The 10,895-nt window shown below is 43.3% G+C and overlaps 1 protein-coding gene across 1 annotated transcript in view; it reads right to left on the reverse strand.

Annotated features, from left to right (window-relative positions):
* PLEKHG3 (pleckstrin homology and RhoGEF domain containing G3) overlaps positions 1-3,406 on the reverse strand; it is a 76,757-nt gene extending 73,351 nt beyond the window's left edge. Inside the window, exon 1 of the mRNA XM_054971352.1 lies at positions 3,277-3,406. The gene's annotated coding sequence lies outside the window, so the exon portion shown is untranslated. The remainder of the gene's footprint in view (positions 1-3,276) is intronic.
* Between the last annotated feature and the right edge of the window lie 7,489 nt (positions 3,407-10,895).

Genomic DNA, 10,895 nt, shown 5'->3' on the forward strand with positions numbered 1-10,895 from the left:
TCCCGGCACGTTGCCTCCCAGCACTGGCATTCAGAGATTTACAACTTCTGGATGTGAAGGCTCCCTTTAGTCATCATGGCTAGTGGCCACTTATCCTCCATGAAGCTGCCTAATCCCCTTTTGCTTGTGGCCATCACTACACCCACTAGCAGTGAATTCAACCATTTAATTACTCATTGAGTGAAGAAATACTTCCTCAGCCAGAAGCATGAGGAGGGAAATGGGAACATCTCAGCAAGCCTTGGGCTGAGCATCTGTGCCTCTCCTTTTCACAGGTATTTGAAGCTTGAGCTCTGGGCCTGTGGCCCTGGGCCAGCAGAACTAGCACCAGCCCATTCTTGTGACTCACCACCTGCTTTAAGATTGTAATGGGGACTGGTTGGGTTGCAGAGATTTGTTTACATTGTATTTTTATTAGTACAGCATCTTGTCAGCCACTTTAAGTCCTCAGTGTGGTAAAAAGATGGAGGTAAAATATTTAATTAAATAAATAAATTGCTATTACTGTCAAACATGACCAAGCTAATTATCATAATCTCAGTCAAGGACTCTTCATTGGCTAGAACATCAGGGCAAAATTCTGCTGTTATAATAATCATACAGGAAGTCCAACCACATCGGTAAAAATCCAATACCTGACATAAGATTGGTCTGACTTGAACTGTTCAACACAAGGTCTGCCAAAGCATACTAAAACTTCAATGTACAGGCACATCACTAAGTACCATCTAAGAACTGGCAAGGGCCTTCCTTGTAGATGTACAAATGAAGAGGAAAGTATAAAGTTTGCCTGGGCCATAAGTGAAAATAATTCCATTGGAACAAGACCTTTTGGTTACCTTTTTGTTTCAGAATCAAAATCACTGATTTACCAGTCCTAAACATAGAGTCATAGGGTTGGAAGGTACCTCCGGGGTAATTTAGTCCAACCTCCTCGCACAGTGCAGCAATTCACAACTACCTCCCCCCCCTATCCCACAGATATCAAAATCAGAGCTGAGCTACATATTCAGTAATATCATGCAGCACAGCTTTTCTCCAGTACTTCAGAATATATGCCATGATTGCTGTGGTGGACAGGATCCTGTGCGCTGTTAAGTCCCCCACGTGCACCTTGGATCTGTGCCTGTTATGGCTGGTGAAAAATGGTGGTTTGAAGGTGGAAAGCATGTACCCATGCTGTCCCATACATGCATTGTGAAATGCTGTCCCCGGAAGGTGGTACCACACATAGACTGGAATGCAGAGTTTTGACCCCCCAAGTCTTTGATTTCAAGTTAAACTGGTTTCCACATTACTGTTTACATTCACTGCAGTACTCTACTCCACACATACACCTCGAACAAGTTTTAACAATTATTTCTTGAATGAGGATTCTCACTATTATCTACTCAGCCCTCCCCCCCAAACTCTCACCTTGCTATTCACATCTTATGAGGTACATGGTTTTTTCAATGCAAACAGCAAAGTTATTGATGTTGCACACCTAACATATTTTAGAGCAGCCTCTATGGGCAAAAGCGAGTCTTCCCCTGATGCAAGGCCTTTCAGACTATGGAGACCACAAATAGTTAAAATAATTTTGACCCCCTTCCTCATATTTTTAATTTAAGCAACATGTCTGGACCCAACAAGAGTTCACAGGAATAGAACCCCAAAGGGGGGGGGGAAACCCTACATTTTCTAGGACCAAGGGCAGAGGAACTTTACAAAGGAGTGTCTCAAATAATTCAAGAAATGCTGCAGAAACCACCATGACTAGAGTGTCACTTCTAAAGAACATAAGGAAAAAAGGTCCTTTCTTATTAAACCTGCTACTGTGTCTAAATGAAAAAGTGTACCTCAATTGTATGCACACATATAACAACTTAAATTGCTTCAGTAGGTAACATTATTTTCCCCTTTTATATTTTGAAAAACCTATTTGCCCTGATCAAGAGCCTTTCTCACCGAACAGCCAAGTTTTACGTGTTAATGGAAGAAACCAAAATGGAATAGTTTATATAAGGGAAATTGTGCAGGCTGGCCAGCAGCCCCAAGTAAGGGAAACAAGGCAGGAGCCAGGTGATTACAGAGTTCACTTGCCAGTGTGTTTTATGAAAGTGATTGCATACACATGTCTGCACTGATCTCCTGGCTTAACAACATTCCTGAACAGCAGGAGATGGAGAACTACAATTTTCAGCTGTAATAGCCCCCTAGGGTCACTAGCCAGGCCCTGCATTCCCGAGCCCTTTGCCTACTGTCTGGGTTAACACTCCATCATCAGCCCCCCTCCCCGCCCCCAATGTTTAGCCTCAGCACCCCATTTTGAAATCTGGAACTCACCCACAGTCACTTACAATGCAACCCCACACAGAATTACAGTCTTATAAACTCACTGCCTTCAATGTATTTAGAAGAGAATAACTCTGTTTAGGATTGCATTGTAGGAGTGCAGGCAGGAGAATAGGCCAGTTTTGTTTCAGAATTCCAAAATGCGGTCAAATTCCCTAGGTCTGTCCTCCCAAACATATGCTTGGAAAAGGAGGTAGGAATGAGTTCCTGCAAAACTAATACATGGTAAATCCCATAAAATTAAAACCAATTAAGTCTTAATTATATGGGTTTTGGTTTTGGATTTTGTGAAGGATCAACAGCATAAACGTTAAGTGTCATTGAGAGCCCTTCTAGTGCTGCTGTAGGACAATTCGAGCTCCCGAACTAGAAAGACAAATCAGTAAATTGCTTCCTCCTACTCTCCCCTCCCATTTCCCCTGCCTCAGCCGAGCATATCATCAACAGCCGTCTACGGAATTCGGGGGTGCATGGAAAGAAGAGAACTATTATTTCCAGATGGGAGGGGAAAGTAAGGCACACGCCTCCCCGGAAAGGTCACGGAGCGCGCGATTACAGGTAACACCTGCAAGCCCTTTTCCGCGTGGGTAGAGCCTTAGGGAGATAAGTAATTTCGAATAATCCCTGGCGAGGTACGGATCCCGACGTCAGACACCAGAAAGGCACCTGCACACAGATAACTGGACCATGTCAATGGAGGGAGGAACGGACGGAGAGGAGTTTGAAAGAGAGGCGCTGAACCCCAGTCCAAAGCGATTCCTCGCACATGCACGCATCTAATCTAACACCTCCGGTGCAAGAACGGGGCGCAAGACTCTCCTCGAAAAAGCAAAGTACTCCAGTGGACCAGATGCAGAACCGCTTGGTACGGATTGTAATTCCCCACCACCACCGCTGTCCCCAAACCAGCCCACGCGGTTTCTCCCCACAGAAACTCACCCAACTTTGGGAAACGCAGCAGCCGCTCTGGCGCAACTGAACTCCGGATCCACGCGAGCGAAGACGACTCTGAGATTGCAAGCAGCAAAGCAGGAAACTCGCCGCCAAAGATCGTTCTTAGGAAAGGAAGGAAAAGAAAGGCGGGCGGGTCACCAACGCTCCGGGTAGGTGGAGACTCTGGAGCCGCAAGGAGGGGCCGCAATCAGAGCAAGCGAAGCGGCTCCTTTCCTGCCGATGATTAACCCAGAGCTACCTGGGTCGGCGCATGGAGTTCCTCCCTCGGCAGGGTACGCTCGACGGGGCGGAGCGATGCCGAGCTGCCCAAGCACCGCTCGGGGCAATAGCACCGCCCCGAAACTCCTGCCCTACCTTCCCCCTGGGTCCGTTGTGGGACGGGGGAAGCATTTGACCTTTGAGCCGGTATCGAATGTCAAGCACAGAAGTTGTAGGAAGCCGTGTCGGTAGACCGCTAGAAAAACTAATAAAAATATTGTAACACTTTGTATGAGGCAGAGTACGGAGAACTTCACGTGGTTTGGACGATCGCTTGCATTGCGAGGGACACACAAAACAAGCAACAAGACTATGTTTTTATTGGCCCTGCTTCCGTTGATGTAATAGGAGTATGGAAATACCCAAATACACGAAACTCATGACCGTTGTTCATCATTTTCATAGTACTTTCCAGCGAACGATAAGACTTTATGGCTTATTATCTCGTGTTAATAAGATAAATTGAAGAGTTAAGCTATCTCTTCGAAACTTTCATCTACTTGATGACGAGTTCTGTGTAACTCGAAAACTTGCAGTTTCAACAAAAGTGAGGACATGTTGAAAACATTTTAAAAACGCTATCCATTTTTAAAACTTCTTAAGATCAACTGAGCAACATGTTTGTGATGTCAGCTGCACTCGCAGATAACACCCCTCCCTCAACAGCCTGTAGACAAAGTGCCTGAGATTTGTTTTATTTACTTTCTCACATATAAGACTCAAGCCAGATTTCATAATCTAAGTCAATGGAATCAATCGGATGAGACATCTAATAAGCAATGTAATAGGACAAGGATTATAGAAACCTGAAGCAAAGCATAATTATATGTTATATGTAAAAAATTGTAGGAAACGCTATAAAAAAAAGTATAAAACAATACAGTGAAAGCAGTATAATATAGCAAACAGATAACATATACTAAACAGAGTGGCCCAATTTTCTTTATAAAAATGTTCTCCTGAACAATTCTGCTTTACATAGTTTACAAAATGCCAGCAGTGGGAGCCTTTCCTGACCTCCTTGGCCATTCCACAGGGTGGGGCCACTATAGAGAATCCATGTGCATGGGCAGTTGATTTTGCCCATTTGTAGAGCATCTGCTCAGATGAACAAAGCTGTTGTGGTGGAGTGTAGCAGGAGAGGCAATTCTGTATTTAAAAGGGCCCAAGGTCATGAAAGGTTTTGTACGTGATAGCCAGTACCTTGAAATGAATCCAGTAAGTGATGTGACTGCACATAGGATCCAGATTTCATAAAACTAATCTTAAAGTTGCTAAAATGCTGCAGAATTGCTGATATGAAATAATGAACTACCTGTGCATCTCAGTTTGCTCTCAAACAGAATTCTTCTACTGTCTAAACATACGCTGAGAACTATGGGTATAAACTATTAATAGCCTAGGCTAGCCTAGTCTCATCAGACCTGTAAAGCTAAGCAGGGTTTGCCCTGATTAGTAATTGGATGGGAGACCGCCAAAGAAGTCCAGGATTATTATGCCGAGGTAGGCTATGGCAAACCACCTCTGAACATCTCTTGCCTTGAAAATCCTTTGGGGTCACCATAAGTCAGCTGTAACTTGATGGCAAATAAATAAAATGGGAGGGGTGTGTGTGCTCCACCATGTGGGCATTAAATGTGTAATTGTTCTGTTTTGCATACAATTTTGAGAGCAATGTACTGTGTCAGAAAGTGCTAAATCAACTCTTTCATAGGACAGAATGTTGATCTTATAATTTGTTCATTGCAAATGTATACCCCCTCTGTACACCATTGAGTCCTTCAATGTGATTTACAAATATGTTCCAACGAAGCTGTTCTCAGTCCTACCAATGGTGGGCCTCCACATGTAATAATTACCTTTGCTATGTATTTAATTTGTATTACAGCTACCAATTACCCTTTCTCTCATTCTCAGTGCATTGTGTGTTTATATTGTACTCAAAATTAGGGGATTTCTTTAACATTAGAGATTAATTTTTAACAAACACTACAACAAGAGGTATACAGATCAAAATCTTGGAGATTTAAAATTTAACTGGTCCCCAAAATGTGTCTATTCCTGTCTGTGGTATCCAGTTAGGTAGTCTTAAATACCTACAGACTAGACACAAAGACACCAAATTCTGAACTAATGATGTGACAGTCACAGCCTTAGAGAGTTAAAAATCTGGACTGCAAAGAAGGTCAGCAACAGACACGTTCCACAACAGGAAGGGAGGAGCCAAGGTCTTTAGGGTTATTCCCCAGAGCAGTTATGCTTTTGTACAAGACTTGTCTGAATTAGCCAGGCTCACTGTGATTGTCATGCAATTTCAACTGAAATTATAAAATTCTTGTGTACAATAGCAGCCTGATTAGCCCAGTTTGGCCCAAGCATGGCAAACCTTGGGAGCTAAGCAAGATACAGCCATGGTCAGTGCTTGGATGGGAGATAACCACGGAAGACTGGGCTTGCTGTGCAGAGGAAGGCAATGGCAAACAACCTCTCCTCATCTCATGTCTGGAATGAGGCATGGAAGGGGTTGCCATGAGTTGGTTGTGACTTGACAGCATGTTTTTCTTCTTACCTTACCCTCTGCATTTATTCTCTGGTGGCATGCACGGAGATAAATGGTCTCCTGAAAACGTGTAATCCTGCATTAAGTGCAAGGGGTGGGGGAGGCTGGTCATTACCTGTTTTTTTTTTACTTTGTTTTGTCTACCAATGCTATTAGTTTTGATAGAACCTGGGCAATTCCTATTGGAAAGAGGGTACTGGGTTAGGTAGATGTGACAGATGGGCAAAGGTTCTACCTTTTCTGAAAAACACAAATTCGCTTTAGTCTTGGCTGGTGTGTGAACAGAGCAGCTAGCAGCCAACCAGGATCCCTGGAAGGACTGGAGGAGCCAAATGGGAGCAGGGAGTGTGAGAGAAAAAGCTGTTACACCATCAGCTTAGATCAAATAGGGTTTGCATCTCCACAGTGTTAATTGGGAGAGAACCTGTCTTGGGAGACTTTGGAAATCTCATCTCAGAAGCTGTGTGTGTGTGGTGTGTGTGTGGGTGTGTGGAGAGAGGGAGAGGGAGAGGGAGAGGGAGAGGGGGAGGGGGAGAGGGGGAGAGAGAGAGAGAGCGCGCGCATATCCTTGGGTGCAGCTATAAGTTACTGTTCTGTTTCTGTTTTCCTCATGGCCGCTGAACTTGTTTCATTCAGAAGTCACTCTGGTAAAGTCTGTCTAGTAGAGGGTTGGGAAAGAGAACACGTCAAATTTTATGTCACATTTCCTCTGTTTCAATGTTATTTTAAGACCCTGACCTTTCAAGTATATCTTGGCAAAATCCAATAAAGGTAAGTCTTTTGATGTTATAACAGTAGATTTTCAACCCATGCAATGCCTTTCTATCAAAAGAAGCCCATTGACCTAATAAGATGCTTGCTGGTTAGCTAGTTTGCTCTCCTTTTCTCTCTGCTCTAGCATTGGGCTCACTCCCTCCTATTTGTACCAAATATTTTCTCTGGTAAATGAAAAACAAGCTCCAAAATAATTCTTATTTTAAGGATACTTTTATTGAGAAGTAAATCAAATTGAAGTTAATGGAATGTGATCCTTAAATTGCTTTGAATTTCATTGAATTAAGTCATAGTTAAGATTTCTCTCCTAGTGCTGTAATGTAGGAGTAAATGCAATCCAAAATAATACAATGAGATCACATCCCCTCCCCACTCTAGTGCCTAGACAGTTTCCAGTGGTCTTGTTTGAGTGAAAGCATTACAGTTGCCAGGTCCCTTTACAATCCTGGTGGAAGGGGGGATCTGGCACTCACCTTTCTTTTCCTCTGTGTGTGTGCATCGCACGGGACTGATCTGAGCCCAGTTAGGCTCATTTGGGGCCCAAATCAGTCCCATGCGAAGTGCATGAACAGTCCTGGTGTGGTGCGGTGAAGTCACTCCCGGGAATGATGTTGTTGCACTGCCCCAGTAGCGCACCCTGGAGGCCTGTTCTCCCACCTTTCCCAAGGGTCCCCAAACTTTTTGAGCCCATGGGCACATTGAGAGTTCTGAAACATTGTGGTAGGCACAGCAACAAAATGGCTGTCACAGAATGGCTGCTGCAGGAAGTGGAGCCAGCCACAAAATGGCTGCTACAAGTTACCTTCAGTCATACAGTGAAGATCCACGTGCTGTGGAAGCATCTTCTGCCAAAGCAATGTTTTTAAAAAAATGCACAGCCAATAAAACCTCCAATGACCTATCAAAAGCCATGCCTGGCAAAAGCCCCACCTGGCCCCACCTACTTTCTAAAACCACTTGATGTACACCTGGAAAGGTGTCAGTGGGCACAATGGTGCCCATAGGCACCACATTGGGGACCCCTGCATTACCCTTTTAGCTGTAATTCAAGGCATACCATCTTCCATGAGAGGCTGGGTACTGCAGTCTTCATAGGTAAAAACCCTCTACTGGTATTGCTACAAGTGATACTATAGGGTAGGAGTAATTTTGTGGATGACGTGAGAAAAAAGTTTGCAACCAATGAAATCTATACCTAGGGATTGGCATTCATTTTCTGCTGCTGCCAGTGTAGATTGAGGACACCAGGAAGGAGGTGGGAAAAACTGAAGTGAGCTGGGAGACCTATATTTTGGGGAAATATTGATCAAAGAGAATAGATGAGTGATGTGAACTAAACTGAGCATAAAGTCTATCCCTAAGGATTTAAGTACCCTGGACAGATGTTCAGGCCTACATGAGTCCCCGCTTATACCCATGTTACATTTTCCAAAGGAGGTTTTGAGTTGGGAGGAAATTATGTACAACCACTGGGTAAACTTAACCTCCTGTACATACAAGTCTGAACTAGCAAAATATTGTCCCATCTAGAAAGTGGGGAGTTGAAGTATGGCAAAGCAAACAGAAGGTGGCACTGACAGCTCAGTGACCTCTGAAGGTCCACTGAGGCAGGGAACAATATCTATTCAATAACTAAGACTTAAGAAGCAAGGCATTAGTGATTGGGAATAAAAATGAGAGAGAGGCATTGAGAGGGTTGTCCTAGCCTTTCCTCAGAATATCTGAAGTACAGGTGGGTCCATCGAAGCTGGTTCCCCTATGCTACCATTACATCCCTGTGCCAGCATAGGGCCTGTTCTAGCTAGTGCCTACATTCCCAGAAGGAGGCCTTTGCCAGCCACCTGACTAAGTACAATAATGCTGCCATTCTGCATAGGAAGACAGGGTGCATTGTACAACCACAGCCGCCCAAGAGCTGTTCATGCAGCTCTTCTGCCTGAAAAGATGTATTGTTCAGGATGACCCAGCCCCTCAATCTCCCCCCAACACCAGGGAGGGAGAGCTGTTCCCAGCAGACAGAACAGCTCCATTCAGAGTCCTCCACATCCCCTCCCCACAGCATCTGATGATGGGCCTTCCCTCTTTCAATGCTACAAGTCCCCATAAGGGAGGAGGGGAGGCTGGACTGTGCCATGAGAGCTCCACCTTCAGCCTGTAACTTACAATGAAAGGCAGGTGGGGTGTATGTGTAAAAGGAGTCTTCTGAGTGGCAGCTGCTGGTCCTATGCCCAGTAGAACTCAATCCTAAACAGGTCTGCTCAGAATCCTACTTAGATCTGTTCTGGGGGGCTTAATCCCTGAAAAGTGTTCTTAAGATTGCACTCTTAACAGTACAGTCCGAAGCAGAGCTATACCTTTCTAAATCAACTGATGTTAACAGGCTTAGAAAGGTGCAACTCTGCTTAGGATGGCAAATCACCTGCCTAATCTCAGAATGTGAGGCACACTCTGACAAGGATCTTAACAGTTAACAAAGTTTGTATGAGAGAGACTCAGGTACCTGTGCAGTATTAGCACAGATGGGTATGTTGCTGGGCTGGAGAGACTTTTTGTTAAAAAAAATACTTTGCCATTAAAGTTTACCAGTAACAATTCATGCATTGTTCTGTTAGAAGGATATAACAACCCAAGGAAAATGAAGTGGTGGAAGGAGTGGCTGCTTTATTGCTGATCAGGGTCCTGAGAGGAGGTGTGAGCAACATACCAAGTGCTGTTCTACTTTTTTATCTGATGTCCTTCAACAGCTCCCTGACAAACTTCAAGAAAAGATGACAAGCACAATGTTGCACCTGGTTATTCAAACAGCAACATTTTGTATTTAAACAAAATACTGTGAGCAGTCTCATCAGTCATGCTTCTCTAAGTGGAAGAATTAAAGCCTACCAGTCCATCTCCAAGAACTCTGGAACTACTTCTTGCTAAATACAAGGCTTCATGTTCAGATAATGAGATTCTCACACTATTTTAATGCAACGTCAGATGTGGGGAACATGTTCCTTAGAAAGTGAAAGTATATTTGCTATGTGCCAAGAATGTCAAAGCAACAGATACCCTCTAGAGTCACAGCCAAAGATATTCTAATGCTTACAACTAAAGTAATGGGAACCTCTGCATACATGACTCAAAGCTCACAAAGAAAATATAATCATTAGTCATTAATGTTACATCATGTTTTCTTTATTCATAAATACTAATATTAATACTGTGATACCAAAGATACTTTAAACATCTTGTACCAAGAGATTTGGTACTAATTTTCCAACATGTCTGTTCATTAATTTATTTTAATTTTAAGCCATTTCTAGGCTAACTTTCTACCCAAATAGGAGACAAGCATCAAACATTTCAACATCAAAAATACTTAAAATAAATTATATATACAATATCTCAATAAATCATATACAGACATAGCATTAAAAACCACACAATAGGCCAGTAACAGTTATTGGGGTAATACCAAACTTAACAAAAAAGTCTTCACCCGCTGGAGGAAGACACTAATTAAAAGAGACAGACAAATCTCAATACACTATCATTGTCTGACAGATTAATCAGTGGTCACTTTTGAGAAGTCAAATGTTGGATTGGGAACAGGTAACTTATTTAATTTAGCAGGACAATTATGTTAGGGGAATTTATATAAACAGGTAGCTTTTCGTTTAAGGTTCCTGTAACTTTGGTTCTTGCAAAAGGGATTGTGGGAGTGAGCCTCGGCTGCCTCCCTCCCTTTTGTACTTTTCCCTACTTACACTGTGCTGTCTTTGTAGAATTTGCAACTTAGGAAGACAAGGTTTTTGGGATAAATACCATGATTTATGATGGGATACCAGCTTTGAAAATCTCCAGTTGTTATGACTCTGGTTCTCCAGCTCTCCTCTTACTGTCTTCCGGATGTACCCCCTCTTACTGTGCCAAAAGACACCAAGAGGTGCCAGAAAGGTGCTAAATGTCACTCTTCATGTACTATCTGACCTGCCAATCTTTTATAATTTATTGAGAGCCTCTACACAAG

The sequence above is a fragment of the Eublepharis macularius genome, chromosome 2 (assembly GCF_028583425.1).
Source record: "Eublepharis macularius isolate TG4126 chromosome 2, MPM_Emac_v1.0, whole genome shotgun sequence".
NCBI lineage: Eukaryota > Metazoa > Chordata > Lepidosauria > Squamata > Eublepharidae > Eublepharis > Eublepharis macularius.